This window comes from Podarcis tiliguerta (assembly GCF_965153285.1).
Source record: "Podarcis tiliguerta genome assembly, chromosome: 10".
In the NCBI taxonomy this organism is placed as follows: domain Eukaryota; kingdom Metazoa; phylum Chordata; class Lepidosauria; order Squamata; family Lacertidae; genus Podarcis; species Podarcis tiliguerta.
In genome coordinates this window covers 73,590,595-73,609,632 of record NC_139543.1, presented here as the reverse complement: position 1 = coordinate 73,609,632, position 19,038 = coordinate 73,590,595, and the positions used below count along the sequence as shown (strand labels likewise).

At 47.6% G+C, this 19,038-nt stretch overlaps 2 protein-coding genes across 17 annotated transcripts in view; both read right to left on the bottom strand.

The window, feature by feature from the left end:
- Window positions 1–12,692, bottom strand: part of LOC310659081 (uncharacterized protein) — a 59,229-nt gene extending 46,537 nt beyond the window's left edge. Inside the window, exon 1 of the mRNA XM_083402065.1 lies at window positions 12,286–12,692. The gene's annotated coding sequence lies outside the window, so the exon portion shown is untranslated. The remainder of the gene's footprint in view (window positions 1–12,285) is intronic.
- The window catches only part of LOC310659076 (uncharacterized protein), a 60,194-nt gene that overhangs the window by 24,964 nt on the left and 16,192 nt on the right, over window positions 1–19,038 (bottom strand). For 10 of the 16 annotated variants that reach the window (XR_014502618.1, XR_014502619.1, XR_014502620.1 and 7 more), the window contains exon 4: window positions 11,215–11,387. The exons of 3 other annotated variants lie outside the window; for them this stretch is intronic. The gene's annotated coding sequence lies outside the window, so the exon portion shown is untranslated. Of the gene's footprint in view, window positions 1–7,397; window positions 7,493–9,594; window positions 9,734–11,209; window positions 11,388–19,038 lie in introns of those variants that run through there. 3 more of the 16 variants (XR_014502630.1, XR_014502631.1, XR_014502632.1) reach the window with 3 other exon arrangements.

Here is a 19,038-nt window from a genome sequence, read left to right as displayed (position 1 = left end):
TGCAGAATTCATCATGCGAAAGGCTGGACTGGATGAATCGTGTAATAAAAAAATTAAGGTTGATACGGAAGGGGGGCATGTTTGTCAACCCCCTTCCCAGAAGCCTTCAGAGGGTTTGAGGTGATGACCTCAAGGGCGCCCGGCCGTACAAGGACCCCCCAGCCCCCTCACTCTTTTGCACTAAGCACCACGCAAAACCCAAGCCCCCAAATAAAGTGCCCTTTCCCTGGCTAGACCGGAGGAGCTAGTAGCGTATTTTATGAATGAACAGACTATTTGCCTACGGGAGCGTCCTGACCAATCAGCCTACACCGAATGCAGCCTCCAGCCAATCAATGCAATGCAAGCCTCCTTTACCTTCAGACAAGCTGTTGACAGCTCCCTGATGGGAGAACAATGGACTGACACCTCGTATCCTTGCTAAGCCCATCCAAATTGATACAATGTATCAATTCATTTCCCAAATGAGCTGCCACTGTTTTAAAGGGCTAAAAAAAATCCATAGAAAATCACCCGTACCACAGATTCTCTTGCTTTCCATGCCAAACTGCTCAATTTCCTCAGGACTTCAAGACTGCCCAGTACCTTCCATAATCCCTCAAGCGGGAGGTCACGTACACCCAGGAAGGACCCCATTGATGCCAAATCACCCAGTCTAGCCCTTCCTCCAGGCTCGGCCGGGTGACAGACTATGCAAACTAAGACCCCATTGCCCTCTTACCACCGGTACTCAGAATGTGCCTTTCAATACATGTTCCAACTCTGCAGGATTCCCCCTCCCTCCTCCATATCTTAATCCTGTAGAACCCACCCCTTTTCTGATGTAATCGTGATGTAGCAATGATGTAGTGATGATGCTTTTGAACTGTATCTGGGGTAATGGTGGGAAGTTTTAAAAGTTCATGTCACCCCATCCTCGGGGTTCAATCTCGCCTTGAACCTGTTGCACAACAAACGTGGATCTTCTCCAACTTGCTCCCGTCTCTGGCTGCGCTCCTTTTGTTCCGCAGGGACCCGCGGACTCAGTCTGACGAGCCAGGTGGCAGAGCAGCCTCGCACCTGGATTTTCCGTAACAAGGTCTTATATATACAATAAATGTTCATAAATGTACCAACCAAGTGCATACATAGATATGTGGACCACATGTCTGGAGCAGCTCAGGAAGACCGTCCTGAAACCATTTTGACTCCCAAACTGACCAAATGTTTTCTCTGAAAGGAGGGAGGGGGTGAGGGAACCTTCCCATTGTCTCAGGAATTGGGAAATCACCATCTCAAAGGAATGGCCAGACTACCAGGAAAGGGAATCAGATAAGGCAATATCAGATAACCTGGCAGACAGGAAAAATGGCAACATTCAAATTTCTGTTGTAGACCGCCTTTTTTGTGATGCAGGTATGATGTTTGTGGGGGGTGGTCTGGGGTTACACCCCTTCTGTGATGTATGGAGGGGTGGTCTGGAGCTCCAGGGCAGGGAATTTAAAATGATTATATAAAGACAGGCACACCTTGGTTGGGGGTCCACCTCAGGGGAGTACACTGTTGTAACAGATCAATCAAGATCAGGCTTACGAGCTGCTTTGCTTCTCAGTATTCTCTGGTTGCCTCTGTTGTTTTCTCCTACCGATGGAAAACCTACAAGGGACTCTATAAAGGGCTCTTGTGTCCCCCATAAGGGAAGAAGGGCAGCTTTGGTTTACAACAGATGGCACCCACCCCAGATGGGACCTTCGGCTGGCCGGATTCTGGGGGCAAGGAAGGACTGGTGGTCCAGCGCACACCAGGCCATTTGCCAGGAGGAGCCACCAGTCCTCTCGTGACCCCAGGGTCTGGAAAGAAGTGGAGTTCCAGCGGGGCTAACCAGAGAAAGCAACGATTGATCAGGCAGGCCTCAAATTGATTTATTTTTTAAAATAATCTTTTTTGATTTAAATTACACACATATATAAAGAATTTACAATCTCATACTGCAAAAAAAGAAAATTAAAGAAAAAACAATGAAGAAAAAAGGAAAGAAGAAAATACAGAAAAAGAAAGAAAAAGCAGATTTATGTGCATGAAAAAACTTAATCTTTCTAATTAAATAAAAAAGACTTCTGACAAAACAAGTCTTCCAATCATTCTCATTCCGATTCTTGTGGCCTTCCAAGTCTAATAGGTCCATCTCTTTTAGTGCAATCCAGTCTTTTATCCAAACCAATCCTGCTGCCTCATGGTAGAATTCCAAATCTGGCAATGCAAAACCTCCTCTCTCCTTTTGATCTGTTAATAACTGGTGTTTAATTCTCGGTTTCTTTCCACTCCATATAAATCTAGATATTTCCGTTTTCCACTCCCTAAAACAATTCATTTCTTCTAAAATGGGCCTTGTTTGGAATAAGAAAATCATTTTGGGGAGGATATTCATTTTCACAACCGAGACTCTTCCCCAGAGTGAGAGATGGAGTTTGGTCCAGGTTTCCATATTTTTAAAAATTTCTTTCCATATTTTACTATAATTAACCTCCTATACATTTATACTTTTATCTGAAATCCAGATCCCTAGGTATTTAACCTTATTTTTAATTTCCAGGCCTGTTTTTTCTTGAAGTTCTCCCCCCCTCCCTTCCACTGTGAGGCTTTTTGTCAGTAATTTAGTTTTTTTGGTAGTTTATTTTCAGCCCCAGGCCGGCCATAGATTAATCTAGCAAAAACCCTGGGATGCCCAGGAGCAGCGCATGCGGACGTGAGTCTAGGAATGGAGAAGATTGTGGGCGGGATTCTCTGAAACACCCAGCAACCCAGATTCTCATCCTTTGCTGTCTCTTTTGCTTACGGTCTTCACTCCCAGCCTTCCTGGCAAGAGGTAGCTAGGAGGGGGAGGGGAGAATGGGAGACTTGGGGTTCTGCAATTAGAGAGGCAATTAACTGCAAGGGGAGAACGCCAATCAAAGCTCTCATTCCCTGTCGGGGAACCTAAGATCTGAAACTTTTCCTTTTCCCCAGGAAGACGCCCCAAGGCTGGTCCAATGGCCAGTTTGGATAGCAAGGGACGTGGGCTCGGTTTCCGATTTCTCTTTTTCTCGTAAATGCAGCTGCACCGGCAGCACCAAGATCCGGAAGGAAGCGACTGGTGCGCGTTAGAGCGCAAGGGCGTTTCCAGTTCCTTTCCGTTCTCTCTGGAGCAGCCGGATTTGGCACTGGGCTGCCAGGCGTCCAATGGAAAGGGACTCTTTTCCCTAGAGTGTAAGAGGCAGAAAAGGGTGCTGGGACCCCATGGTAAATAAAGGGAGGGAGAAGGACTTTGTAGAGAAGACGGACAACTGTCAGGTCAGGAAAGACCTGGGAAAAGGCTAGCGAGTTTTTGTTTTGGCTTTGGTTGAAAAATGGGATCCCCACATTCTAAGAGTTCTAACCGCCAGACACAAAGGCATGTGCTGGTCGCAGCAGGAGGGGGAGTCTCCCTGGATGCTTCAGCAGCCGGCCTCCTCTGGGTCTCCTGGCCCCCTCCTCTCCTCCCTCTGAGCCTGAACTGCTCTCTGCCCCAGACTCCTCCTGCTCACGAAACCCTGTTTCCTCCTCAGCTTGCAACATCTCCCCTTCCGGTCTGCTCCCTTTTCTCCCTCTTTCGGCTCATCGCCATCCCACCACCAGGAAGGCAGCCCTCCTTCTGAAACACCAAGAGAGTAAACAGACAGTTCTCTGAATGGAGAGGAGCAGAAAGCGGAGTCCCCTCAAGATCAGTATTGGGACCTGTGGCTTTTCAGCTTGTTCATAAATGATCTAGACTTAGGAGGGAGCAGGGAGGGGGCAGTTTGCTGAGGGCAGTAAATTGTCCAGGGTTGTTCAAACAGAGAGAGATTGCAAGGAGCTCCAAAAGGACTTCTTCAAAGGGAGTGAATGGACAGAAAATACAGCTCATTGTCAATGAGATTAAAGTGGTACACGTGTGTGTGTGGGGGGGGGGGACACCATATTAATATCATGTACAGGCTCATGGGGTCTCAACTGGATTTCCCTCTGTGCTCTAGGAGACTAGGGGAGAGGGGAGCTGGTCGCAGCAGGAGGGGGAGTCTCCCTGGAAGCTTCAGCAGCCGGCCTCCTCTGGGTCTCCTGGCCCCCTCCTCTCCTCCCTCCAAGCCTGAACTGCTCTCTGCCCCAGACTCCTCCTGCTCACCAAACCCCGTTTCCTCCTCAGCTTGCAACATCTCCCGGTCTGCTCCCTTTTCTCCCTCTTTCGGCTCATCGCCATCCCACCACCAGCAAGGCAGCCCTCCTTCTGAAACACCAAGAGAGTAAACAGACAGTTCTCTGAATGGAGAGGAGCAGAAAGCGGAGTCCCCTCAAGATCAGTATTGGGACCTGTGGCTTTTCAACTTGTTCATAAATCATCTAGACTTAGGAGGGAGCAGGGAGGGGGCAGTTTGCTGATGGCAGTAAATTGTCCAGGGTTGTTCAAAGGGGGGGGGGGTGTGGGTGTGTGACAGAGTTTGGTGCAAAAACCAAAAGTACTTTCATCTCAAATTATACTCACCACTGTGAGATGCTGCCTTCATTATTTCATTATTAAACAGTTTTACATATAAACACCAGAACTTCACATATACCTCATGCTTTTAGGAATGATTTCCTGCTGAGTTCATTGCTCAGAGTGGACTCTGAGAGGAAGACGTCCCACACTCCATACATCTAAATGGGTTCTCCCATGTGAGAGTCCTGGGATGTTCCTTGATCACTCCATTATAAATAAAGCACTTTTTGCAATCTTTTCATTTAAACTGCTTCTCCTCTCTGAGTTTGTTGATGGTTTGAAGGGTTTCAACTCTTAAAGTTCTTTCTGTCCATAAGTCTGTTGATTTTGAACTTCCACTAAGAGTGAACCTCTATCTATTTCCTGATATTTATACGGTTTGTCTTTTGTGTTAGTTTGTTGACATAAATCAAGGGTTCCACTCTGACTGAAGCTCCTTCCTCAGTCCATACATTTAAATGGTTTCATCTCTGTGTGAGTCTGTTGATATTGTCTAAGGCTTCCACTCTGAGTGAAGTGTTTACTGTACTCCATATATTGAAATGGTTTCTCCTCTGTGTGAGTCCGTTGATGTCTTCTAAGGTTTGCACTTGAACTGAAGTCCTTTGCACACTCCATGCATTTAAATGGTTTCTCCCCTGTGTGAGTCCGTTGATGTGATCTAAGGTGTCCACTCTGACTGAAGTTCTTTCCACACTCCATGCATTCAAATGGTTTCTCCCCTGTGTGAGTCTGTTGATGTGATCTAAGGTCTCCACTCTGACTGAAACTCTTTCCACACTCCATACATTTAAATGGTTTCTCCCCTGTGTGAGTCCGTTGATGTGATCTAAGGTTTCCACTCTGACTGAAGCTCTTTCCACACTCCATGCATTCAAATGGTTTCTCCCCTGTGTGAGTCCGTTGATGTGATCTAAGGCTTCCACGATCACTAAAACTCTTTTCACACTCCATACATTTAAATGGTTTCTCCCCTGTGTGAGTCCGTTGATGTGATCTAAGGCTTGCACTTGAACTGAAGTCCTTTGCACACTCCATGCATTTAAATGGTTTCTCCCCTGTGTGAGTCCGTTGATGTGATCTAAGGTTTGAACTTGAACTGAAGTCCTTTGCACACTCCATGCATTTAAATGGTTTCTCCCCTGTGTGAGTCCGTTGATGTGATCTAAGGTTTGCACTTGAACTGAAGTCCTTTGCACACTCCATGCATTTAAATGGTTTCTCCCCTGTGTGAGTCCGTTGATGTTGTCTAAGGTTTGCACTTGAACTGAAGTCCTTTGCACACTCCATGCATTTAAATGGTTTCTCCCCTGTGTGAGTCTGTTGATGTTTTCTAAGGTCTCCACTCTGACTGAAGTCCTTTCCACACTCCATGCATTCAAATGGTTTCTCCCCTGTGTGAGTCCGTTGATGTTGTCTAAGGTGTCCACTCTGACTGAAGTTCTTTCCACACTCCATGCATTTAAATGGTTTCTCCCCTGTGTGAGTCCGTTGATGTGATCTAAGGTTTCCACGATCACTACAACTCTTTCCACACTCCATACATTTAAATGGTTTCTCCCCTGTGTGAGTCCGTTGATGTTTTCTAAGGTGTCCACTCTGACTGAAGTTCTTTCCACACTCCATGCATTCAAATGGTTTCTCCCCTCTGTGAGTCCGTTGATGTGTTCTCAGGCTTCCACTATCACTAAAACTCTTTCCACACTCCATACATTTAAATGGTTTCTCCCCTGTGTGAGTCCGTTGATGTGATCTAAGGTTTGCACTCGAACTGAAGTCCTTTGCACATTCCATGCATTTAAATGGTTTCTCCCCTGTGTGAATCCGTTGATGTTGTCTAAGGTCTCCACTCTGACTGAAGCTCTTTCCACACTCCATGCATTTAAATGGTTTATCCCCTGTGTGAGTCTGTTGATGTTGTCTAAGGTTTCCACGCTGACTGAAGCTCTTTCCACACTCCATGCATTTAAATGGTTTCTCCCCTGTGTGAGTCCGTTGATGTATTCTAAGGCTTCCACTATCACTAAAACTCTTTCCACACTCCATGCATTCAAATGGTTTCTCCCCTGTGTGAGTCCGTTGATGTATTCTAAGGCTTCCACTATCACTAAAACTCTTTCCACACTCCATGCATTTAAATGGTTTCTTCCCTGTGTGAGTCCGTTGATGTTGTCTAAGGTGTCCACTCTGACTGAAGTCCTTTCCACACACCATGCATTTAAATGGTTTCTCCCCTGTGTGAGTCCGTTGATGTATTCTAAGGCTTCCACTATCACTAAAACTCTTTCCACACTCCATGCATTCAAATGGTTTCTCCCCTGTGTGAGTCCGTTGATGTATTCTAAGGCTTCCACTCTCACTAAAACTCTTTCCACACTCCATACATTTAAATGGTTTCTCCCCTGTGTGAGTCCGTTGATGTGATCTAAGGTTAGAACTATCACTAAAGCTCTTTCCACACTCAATACATGCATATTGTTTCTCCCCTGTGTGAGTCTGTTTGTGCAATTTAAGGTTTCCACTCTGACTGAAGTTCTTTCCACACTCCATACATTGAAATGGTTTCTCCCATGTGTGAGTCCGTTGATGTGATCTAAGGTTTGAACTATCACTAAAGCTCTTTCCACACTCAATACATGTATATGGTTTCTCCCCTGTGTGAGTCTGTTTGTGCAATTTAAGGTATCTACTGAAGTTCTTTCCACACTCCCTGCACTTAAAAGATTTTCTCTCTGTGTGAGTCCGCTGGTGTGTTCTAAGTTTTGCATTGAAACAGAAGCTCTTTCCGCACTCCATACCTTTAAATGGGTTCTTTCCTTTTTGTATTCGTTGATGTGAACTAGGTGTGCTCATTCAGTGAAGCATATTCCATATTCCACATTTCACAATTTTAATGGCTATTTCTAATGAAACGAAAGGTGCCCTGTCCCCTGCAATTCTGTCTTCTCCATCACCTTTTTCAGAGTGGGCAGAAAGGAAATCCTGTTTCGGTTTCAGGAAAAAGAACACAGAAGAAAAAGGGCACATCAACCGCCATTAGCACCTTCTCTTATTGCAACATCTCCTACATTCTCCCATGTCCTATCCATGTTCCCACTTTTTAGGAAATGAAAATGGTAAGGTGTCTAATGATAGTAATGCATCAGCAACCTTTCATAATCCTCAATCATCTTTAATAACACGGCGTGATCTTGGAATACCGTTGTCCTGTGGGACTGCGTTTCAAATCAAGTGGTTGCCCCCATTTCCACCTCTAGATCTTCATGAATCACCTGCACAGTCCCGCTGACCTCAGGAGGTCCATATGGACCATTTTGGGAGACCCAGGGTCTCTTCCAGGGACTGTGGTCTGGGTCAGTCAGAGAACTAGTGAGAAGGCTTGGTGCTTGGGGTCAGCTGAATTGGTGCTCAGGGAAGCTCCTGTTCTCGGAGATGGACCTCTGTCTACGTGCCTCACATTGCATGGAGAGAGCAGGAGAAGCAGAAGGAAAGCACATGGGAAACACCCACCCCAATGGTTCTTTATAATGATGATGTGCTGCCTGATCCTGTGCTTGCCTTCTGACAGAGCACTATCCTAATCGGGCACTGAAAAGCAGGATATTCAAGGCGAGGAGATAACTGTACTTAATAGTAGGTAGACATATTGGTCTGAAACAGTTGAAGTAAAAAAGTAACAAAAATGGTCCAGTAGCACCTTAGGGTCTTAGGAGAAAAGCAATGACAAACCTAGACAGCGTCTTAAAAAGCAGAGACATTACCTTGCCAACAAAGGTCCTGTCAGGGAACTGCCATCGGAACTGGAGGCGGAGAGGAGGCTCCAGAGGGATGGCGGAGAGGGTCCAAGCAGGGAGAGAGGTAGCCCATCTGCAGGGAAAGGAAATCAGCGTAACACCAGTGGAGAAGGGGGGCAGATGGGGGAATCGGAGAGGGGGCTCCAGGACTCTTCGCCGGAGACCAGCGGAGAGGGCACGAGTACTCCACTCCCCACACCCACTTTGCGCAGAAGACTTCCACGCAGGCAAAGTAGGAGAAGACTGGGCGTCAAACAGCTTCTATGCTGGAAGAGGTTCACGAAATGCCCACTGACGGATTCTGCCAGCGACTGAGGCAGCCACGAACTGAAGGCTGTCCAGACAGAAAGGGTTCAACCAGGCAACCTAGCCAGGAGTAACGGCAACTTACGCACGAGCAACCCCAGAACCATTACAGGTCCGTATAGTTAAAGCTATGGTTTTCCCAGTAGTGATGTATGGAAGTGAGAGCTGGACTATAAAGAAGGTTGATCGCCGAAGAATGGATGCTTTTGAATTCTGGTGCTGGATGAGATTCTTGAGAGTCCCACGGACTGCAAGAAGATCAAACCTCTCCATTCTTAAGGAAATCAGCCCTGAGTGCTCACTGGAAGGACAGATCCTGAAGCTGAGGCTCCAGGACTTTGGCCACCTCATGAGAAGAGAAGACTCCCTGGAAAAGACCCTGATGTTGGGAAAGATGGAGGGCCCAAGGAGAAGGGGACAACAGAGGATGAGATGGTTAGACAGTGTTCTCGAAGCTACCAGCATGAGTTTGACCAAACTGCGTGAGGCAGTGGAAGACAGGAGTGCCTGGCGTGCTCTGGTCCAGGGGGTCACGAAGAGGCAGACACGACTAATCGACTAAAAAACAACAACAACAACAGCAATTTAGGGACCAACTAAGTTTGTTCTAGGTATAAGCTTTCGTGTGCTTGCACACTTCCTCATATAGTGATGGGTAGTGGGAGATGGTAGTAGGAGTACCTTCTGAGAAAAACCCCACCCCACCCTCCCACGATATACAAGGGTCTGGTGACATCTGTGTCGGTGTATCTGAAGAAGTGTGCATGCACACAAAAGCTTATATCTAGAACAATCATAGTTGGTCTCTAAGGTGCTACTGGACTATTTTTAAATATTTTATTTCAAGTGCGTCAGACCAACACGGCTGCCTACCTGCATCTAGATGTCATGGGGTGTTGGGGAGCTGTAGTTCCTTTGGTGGGGGACATGTCCTCCTGGGGTCATTTTTCCACCCTTGGTCCCCACCCTGCACTCAACTCTCACCTGTGGCTTCCAGAAGATGTCAGCATGCAACAGGGGTTCAAGCAACGGCTTCAACCGACCGGCTAAACCAGGTGAGGATAGCTGATGGGTCCCAAATCCTTGGGGGGCTGGGGAATTCTGCTGCACCTGAAGTCAAGCCCTGGTGGATGGAGAGGAGGAGAACAACCGTGAATCCCACAGTCCAGAAGGCAGATTCTGCCCGTGCGGAAGAGGAACCTGAAGGGCAGGTGGGGCACGTCCACCTGGAGGCTTGTTATCTAGTCCCAGGGTTACTCTGACATTGAATTGCTTATAAATTGCAGTATTGAAATGCGCCTGCTCCCACTTCCTATTCTGATATTACTCTACTCTGCTTGTCTGTTTCTTACTTGAGTGCTGTTTTGGTAGGCTAAGTCAGGGTTTAACTGTGAGTTACCTTTTTGCTATTTTTTGGGTCCTGTTATGCTTATCTGTCTTCGGCAATAAATTTCTCAGCTGAATTATTTTTTGGTGCCTCTGTGTTTTTTCCTACTCTGCTAACTATACATCGATCATTATGGAGGCGCAAGATTTGCAACCTAAAACCCTCATCAGCCTCGGCCCTGTGGACCTGAAGGAGCATCTTCACCCCCATCGCTCAGTCCGGACAGGGAGGTCCGCCTCCGAGGGTCTTCTGCTGGTTCCCTTGCTGTTAGAAGTGAAGTTCCAGGGAACCAGGCAGAGGGCCTCCTGCCCCATGGAATGCCCTCCCTTCAGAGGGCAAGGAAGGAGGCAACCATCTGACATTTAGAAGACAGCTGGATCAGGAGGTTTTTAATGTTGGATGTTTTACTGTCTTGTATATGTACTGTACTGTCGGGAAGGTAAACGGCATTTCCGTGCGCTGCTCTGGTTCGCCAGAAGCGACTTAGTCATGTGGCCACATGACCCAGAAGCTGCACACCAGTTCCCTCAGCCAATAAAGCGAGATGAGCGCCGTAACCCCAGAGTCGGCCACGACTGGACCTAATGGTCAGGGGTCCCTATACCTTTACCTATATGCAGTGGCGTAGCGTGGGTTGTCAGCACCCGGGGCAAGGCAAGTAATTTGCGCCCCCTAACCCGTGGATTTTAGCACTGTGAGTGCGCCCCCCCCCCAGATGTTGCGCCCGGTGCGCCCGGCCCCCCCTGCACCCCCCATGCTACGCCACTACCTATATGTACTGTAAGCTGCCCAGAGTGGCTGGGGGAAAAGACGAATACTAGAACTTCTAGAGTGGTACCTCAGGTTACAGACGCTTCAGGTTACAGACTCTGCTAACCCAGAAATAGTACCTTTTGTTAAGAACTTTGCTTCAGGATGAGAACAGAAATTGCACGGCGGCGGCAGGAGACCCCATTAGCTAAAATGGTACCACAGGTTAAGAACAGTTTCAGGTTAAGAACGGACCTCCAGAACGAATGCAGTTCTTAACCTGAGGTACCACTGTACTATTATTATTATTATGAGATTTTTTGTAGTTATTTTGGAATTTGTACTGCAATATCAGCTCATGAAATGTTATGGGTGGAGAAAATCACAGGGTTGCCGTAAACTATAATCACACCCACGACTTCTCATTCACATACAGTTTATAAATTTGGGGAGGTCACACACCTCACCTGTGCCAATACTGGCAGTCTTTGGCCTGCACAGGCACACCCGGTGTGTAGAGCCTCCAGCCACAGGCACTGTCTATCAGGAAAATGGGTCCTTTGACTGGGAAGATTCATGCAGTCGCTGTCACAAGATGATGGTGGGTTGTATCTCAGCTTGTCAGTCACTCTGACATTGCCTAGAAAGAATAAGAGGAACAGAAATGCTTTTGAGGTGCAACTTCTAAATCAACCCTGAGAGCCATTCCATGGACTCTGCACCCGTTTCTGATGACAGGTGCACATTATCCTCATCCTCAGTGGAAAAGACAATAAAGATGGAAGCCTGGGAGAGAGGAAAAGGTTTCTGGCTGCTTCCTGGGTTGGATTGCGGAAACCAAGAGCCGCTTCTGAGAAGGCCTCCCCCCTCCCCTCCTCCTCTCGGGATTTCCTCTCCTCTCCAGGGGGAGCAATGGTTGGACTGGGCAGAATTGTTGCGTCTGGACAGGGCAGGGGCTTGTGGGGTGGAAGGAGGATGGAGCTTGCAGGAAGGAAGGGTGGGGGGACAGGACCCCCCACTTTCCAGGGATCCGTCTTAGGTCGTCTTGAAGGGGGGGGGGTTCATTCCTGGGCGGGAGGGAGAAGAGAAGGCGGCCCCTTCGGAGATTCATCGTGGGCGTCATGATGGAGATGTCTCCCCAAAGACTGGTCTTCCTTCCCCCCGAAAATGCTGCCCTTCCCTGACCCGGGGATGCTCCCCTCCCCCCACTTCCATGACCCCCTCTCTCTCTCCCGGTGTCTCCCCTGCACCCAGACGCCCCCTTGGCTCATCCCTCGCCCTGCGCCCTCCATTTCTCCGTCCCTATTGCCCCCCCAAGACGAGATGGGGAGGGACAGGGGGGTCTCCATCCCGGCGCCTCCCGCCCCCTTAACCCTTTCTGGCCCGCTTCTCCGCGCCCCGGGAGTCCTCGTGGGTGGGCGCCCCATCTCCGCCCCTTCGCAGCACGCGTGCCGGGATCCAGGCCCCACGGAAGGCGCTTGGGCAGCTGGAGGGGTCTCTGGGTCCTTTTCTCCCCCCCCCCCCCGCGAGCCCTTTACCTCTTTGTCCTCCCTCCCGATTCTCATTTCTTTCCTGCAACATCCACGGGGGGCGGGGATCCTCCTCTTCCCATCCTCCTCCCCTTTCCGAAAGCGCCCCCCCCCCCGATCTACGGCGCAGAGCAGCAATCCGGAGTGGAAGCTCCACTTGCAGGAGAAGCAGGCAGATTGGGAGGGGGCTCACCCCCCCATTCCCGGAGCAGAAGCCGGATTGGAGGAGGAGGAGGAAGGGGTGGGATGTTTGGGGGCGGGAATTGGGGTTGTGGGGGCGGGGTGAGAGGAGGATGTGCCGGGAGGGGAGGGAAAGAATTGAGGGGGGGGGAGGGAGGTTTCCCCTCTACCGTCTTATTTCTGGATCAGGAGAGCGGGGGAGGGGCTGATCCCGGAGATCCAGCTGCAAAGTGGGTCCCTCCTGCAAGGTTTGCATTGCAACTGTTACCGGAAAAATCCGAGGGCTCCCTTGGACAAAAAGTAAAGACACCAACCAGAGTAAATTGGAGCAAATCTGCAGCCTGTAGGCTTGGCCTTTATTGTACTGTTGCAGCAGGGTGTTCCCCTCACTCGCAGGAGAGAGGAAAGACCCAGAACAATGGTGTGCAAGACCTTATAAAAACTTTTGAAATTCCCCTCCTCTAGGTCAAGCCCACCCCCAGAAACATCATGCATACATTACAGAAAGGAGGGGTTGAGGGAGGAGTTGTGGTGGTAACCTGAGTGTCCTGTCACCTGGCTGGTTCCTCCAGGTGACAAAGGGGAGATTGCAGTTTCCTGCCCCCTGAGGGGAAATCCAATCACTGTTCTTTTGTTATAATCCGTGTTGAATCCACTCCTGTATGCAGTCTGTAGTGTTTTTTGATTGACTTCTGTCTGGGACCATCAGGGTTGGCATAGCAACTGGGCAGGGCTACTATGGATGTGCTCCTATGCTCAAGGGATTATGGTGGCCTGTATCAAACCTTCCCCATTTTGTAGTCCTACCTTCATGAAGTAAAATAAAAGTGGAACAGTGCAAATCTGATGTATGGTTGATTTTCTATGAATTTATAACAGAAGTGTAGCGTATGTAGTGTGTGAGTGTGTGTGAGGTCTGTACAAACTGAATGATGGGGGGTGTTCCTGCTACACAACATCCTCCCCTCCCCCACCCCACGAGCTTAGATCCCTCCGGGTTTTAGGTCTTGGTGCTGTTCAAACCAGCAACGGGGGGGGGGGGGAGTTAAACGACTCCCCCCAAATCCCAGCTCTGACTCAGGCCAGGACAAGGACCGTGGACACAGGCACCGTCCATGCACAACAGCCAAGAGGCTCAGAAAAGCAGCCGATACAATTGCAGCCAGAAGCGGATTCCAAAATCTGAGGGCTCCCTCGGACAAGAAACAAGGAGACCAGCCAGGAATATGTTACGGAAATTACGGGGGGGGGCACATCTTTAAAGTTAAATATGACAAATATTATGCCTGAATATATCCTTCCAACTTGACAGCTCAGGGAAGTCACCTAGCTTTAAAAATAATATAAAATCATCTCCTTTCCCAGTTCCCCCCATTCCAAAGCTATTTCCTCCTTGCAAAAGGACTCCAGGAAGTTCCCAGAGGTGACAATTGCTGGGTTCATTGTTAGCCAAAGGAAGCCAAATCTCATCCCCTGACTCCCTCAGGCTCCAGACATGCAAAGGAACTCCTATTGTACTTTTGGGTGGTGGGCACTTAAGACATATTTGTCTATGCTCATCTTATACCTGAGTCTTGCCCCGCCATGTCTCTTATGCTAATCTTGTACCAAGGACTTGTCTGGACATGTTTGCCAAGGTTAACCCCTCCCCTTCGAACTGTGTTCTGGGATGTGGTGGGAAAGTTTGAAAAGTCTTTGTCACCCCATCCTCGGGGTTCAAATTTGCTTTTGAACCTATTGCGCAAAAACTTTGGTCTACAGCTATTTGCTCCGGTTGGCTGGACTCCTTCCTTTATTCCGCAGGGACCCGCGGGCTCTGCCCGACCAGCTGGGGGACTGAGCAGCCTCACACCTAGATTTTTCCCTAACATATAGCAGAGCAAAAGAGCAGCCAGGAGGTTTGGTCTTGATTGAAGACTGTCGCCACAGGACTCCCACCTGCCACCAGGTGGAACAAGATGGAAGCCCAGAACAAAAGAAGACCCCAACTTTTATTAGCTCCTAATCCCCCATGCTACACCCCCAAGACTACATCATGATTACATCATGACTACATCATTGACACATCACAAAGAGAAAGGGTTGAGGGAGGAGTTGTGGTGGTAACCAGAGTGTCTTGTCGAGAGCCAGTGTGGTGTAGTGGTTAAGAGCGGTGGACTCCTAATCTGGGGGACCGGGTTCGCGTCTCCGCTCCTCCACAAGCAGCTGCTGGGTGACCTTGGGCCAGTCACACTTCTCTGAAGTCTCTCAGCCCCACTCACTTCACAGAGTGTTTGTGGGGGGGAGGAGGGGAAAGGAGATTATTAGCTGCTTTGAGACTCTTTAAGGGGAGTGATAAAGCGAGATATCAAATCCAAACTCTTCTTCTTCTTCTTCTTCTTCTTGTCACCTGTCCGGTTCCTCCCTTCCTCTCCCCATGATTACATTCCTGAGGACAAAGAGGAGTTCATGTGTTTCCTGAACACATGAATCCCAATCCCAAAGAAGAGCAGTGCCAAAGAATGCTCCACCTACCGTACAATTGTGCCCATTTCACACGCTAGCAAGGTTATGCTTAAAATGCTACAAGGCAGGCTTAAGCAGTATGTGGACCGAGAACTTCCAGAAGGGCAAGCTGGATTTCAGAGGGACAGAGGAACCAGAGACCAAATTGCAAACATGCGCTGGATTATGGAGAAAGCTAGAAAACATTTTACTTCTGCTTCAGTGACTACGCAAAATCCTTTGACTGTGTCGACCACAGCCAACGATGGCAAGTTCTTAAAGAAATGGGAGTGCCTGATCACCTCATCTGTCTCCTGAGAAATCTCTATGTGGGACAAGAAGCTACAGTTAGAACTGGATATGGAATAACTGATTGGTTCAAAATTGAGATAGGAGTATGACAAGGCTTTACATTGTCTCCCTGCTTATTGAACGTAAATGCAGAATTCATCATGCGAAAGGCTGGACTGGATGAATCCTGTAATAAAAAAATTAAGGTTGATACGGAAGGGGGGGGCACGTTTGTCAACCCCCTTCCCAGAAGCCTTCAGAGGGTTTGAGGTGATGACCTCAAGGGCGCCCGGGCCTACAAGGACCCCCCAGCCCCCTCACTCTTTTGCACTAAGCACCACGCAAAACCCAAGCCCCCAAATAAAGTGCCCTTTCCCTGGCTAGACCGGAGGAGCTAGTAGCGTATTTTATGAATGAACAGACTATTTGCCTATGGGAGCGTCCTGACCAATCAGCCTACACCGAATGCAGCCTCCAGCCAATCAATGCAATGCAAGCCTCCTTTACCTTCAGACAAGCTGTTGACAGCTCCCTGATGGGAGAACAATGGACTGACACCTCGTATCCTTGCTGAGCCCATCCAAATTGATACAATGTATCAATTCGTTTCCCAAATGAGCTGCCACTGTTTTAAAGGGCTAAAAAAAATCCATAGAAAATCACCACCGATTCTCTTGCTCAATTTCCTCAGGACTTCAAGACTGCCCAGTACCTTCCATAATCCCTCAAGCGGGAGGTCACGTACACCCAGGAAGGACCCCATTGATGCCAAATCACCCAGTCTAGCCCTTCCTCCAGGCTCGGCCGGGTGACAGACTATGCAAACTAAGACCCCATGGCCCTCTTACCACCGGTACTCAGAATGTGCCTTTCAATACATGTTCCAACTCTGCAGGATTCCCCCTCCCTCCTCCATATCTTAATCCTGTAGAACCCACCCCTTCTCTGATGTAATCGTGATGTAGCAATGGTGTAGTGATGATGCTTTTGAACTGTATCTGGGGTAATGGTGGGAAGTTTTAAAAGTTCATGTCGCCCCATCCTCGGGGTTCAATCTCGCCTTGAACCTGTTGCACAACAAACGTGGATCTTCTCCAACTTGCTCCCGTCTCTGGCTGCGCTCCTTTTGTTCCACAGGGACCCGCGGACTCAGTCCGACGAGCCAGGTGGCAGAGCAGCCTCGCACCTGGATTTTCCGTAACAAGGTCTTATATATACAATAAATGTTCATAAATGTACCAACCAAGTGCATACATAGATATGTGGACCACATGTCTGGAGCAGCACAGGAAGACCGTCCTGAAACCATTTTGACTCCCAAACTGACCAAACGTTTTCTCTGAAAGGAGGGAGGGGGTGAGGGAACCTTCCCATTGTCTCAGGAACTGGGAAATCACCATCTCAAAGGAATGGCCAGACTACCAGGAAAGGGAATCAGATAAGGCATTATCAGATAATCTGGCAGACAGGGAAAACGACAACATTCACATTTCTGTTGTAGACTGTCTTTTCAGTGATGCAGGTATGATGTTTGTGGGGGGTGGTCTGGGGTTACACCCCTTCTGTGATGTATGGAGGGGTGGTCTGGAGCTCCAGGGCAGGGAATTTAAAATGATTATATAAAGACAGGCACGCCTTGGTTGGGGGTCCACCTCAGGGGACTACACTGTTGTAACAGATCAATCAAGATCAGGCTTACGAGCTGCTTTGCTTCTCAGTATTCTCTGGTTGCCTCTGTTGTTTTCTCCTACCGATGGAGAACCTACAAGGGACTCTATAAAGGGCTCTTGTGTCCCCCATAAGGGAAGAAGGGCAGCTTTTGTTTACAACAGATGGCACCCCAGATGGGACCTTCGGTTGGCCGGATTCTGGGGGCAAGGAAGGACTGGTGGTCCAGCGCACACCAGGCCATTTGCCAGGAGGAGCCACCAGTCCTCTAGCGACCCCTGGGTCTGGAAATAAGTGGAGTTCCAGGGGGATAGCCAGAGGAAGCAACGCTTGACTAGACCGGCCTCAAGAGACATAGCTAAAGCAATCTTGGATTTGGACAAGACGACACCACCGGGACTAGAAGAGAAAGAAGACACATTGGGAGCCACTGGAGGAATATAGCAGACTAACTACAAGATGTCTCTGCAACTATTAAGCTGGAACTGCAACGGTCTAAACGTGGTTTCTAAGAGAAAATCAATTTTTCACATTTTAAAAAAAGAACAATTGGACTTGATTTGTCTACAGGAAACACATGTAACTAGGCTCCATAGAAAAATTCTAATTAATAAAAGACTAGGTCAAGAGTTTATTTCATCGGACAAAGTTAAAAAAAGAGGAGTGGTGGTATATGCAAAAGAGAGCCTAGCACCAAAATTAATTTTTAAAGATGAACAAGGAAGGTATTTGGCAATTGAAATTCAACACCATGGACAGAAATATTTGATTGTTGGCGTATACGCACCGTACGAAGGAAAATCGGAATTTTTCAAAAAGTTGCACGAGACATTGATGGACTATCTGGAGTACAATGTGATCTTGATGGGAGATATGAATGGAGTTGTTTCTACAAATATGGACAAGGCACAACGGCAGGTAGTCACCAAAGATGGGAGACTACCAAAAACCTTTTTTGAACTGACTGATAACCTGGACTTGGTGGATATCTGGAGAACCAAAAATCCTCTAGAAAGAGAAGGAACCTTCTTTTCTGAAGCCAAAAAGACATGGACAAGAATTGACCAGATCTGGATCACAAGAGGACTGGCACCAAAGACAAAAAAAGTAGAAATCTGCCCAAAGACTTACTCCGACCATAATGCTGTAAAGATGGTAATGAACTTACAACCAACTGGTCCTTTCAGATGGAGGATGAATGACTCTCTGTTTAGAGATGCGGAAATAACCAAGAAGGCCCAGAAAACTCTGAAAGACTATTTTGAGATAAATCTAAACACTACGGTGGAAAAAAGAACTGTATGGGACGCAAGTAAAGCTGTTATGAGAGGATTTTTGATACAACAGAATGCACTCAAGGAGAGATTACAACAGGAAAAAAGAGAAAAGATATTGGAAAAGATTAAGGAAGGTGAAAAAAGACTGAGATCAAATCCAAAATCACAACAAATCTTGAGAGAGATAAAGTTATATCAAGTACAATATATGCAAATGATAAATCAAGAGATTGAATGGAAGGTTAGACAAATGAGACAAAGAACTTTCGAATCAGCAAACAAATGTGGAAAGTTATTGGCATGGCAAATAAAGAAGAGACAGAAAATGAATACAATAACAAATTTAGAAGAGGAAGGAAGAATTATTCAGAACCCAGTGGAAATTAGGAGTGCCTTTCATAGATACTTTAAACCGCTTTATTCACAACAACCACAGAAGGAAGCAGATATGGAGGAATTCTTGAAAGAAAATGGGCTACCGGAAATATCTCAAGAAAGTAAATTTAAATTGAGCTGTAGGATAACAGAACAAGAGGTAGAGAGCGCCATCCAAAATATGAAACTTGGCAAGTCCCCAGGACCTGATGGGTTGACGGCAAGATATTATAAATCAATGAAAGACTGGCTAATTCAACCCTTGAAGGATATATGTAATGACATATTACAGGGGAAAAGGACACCAGAAACGTGGAAAGAAGCTTTTGTGACTCTCATACCAAAGACAGAATCGGAAAAACATCAACTTAAGAACTATCGGCCTATATCATTACTTAATGTGGATTATAAAATTTTTGCTGACATCTTGGCTAGAAGATTAAAGAGGGTTTTAGTGGAGGAGATTCATAAGGACCAAGCAGGCTTT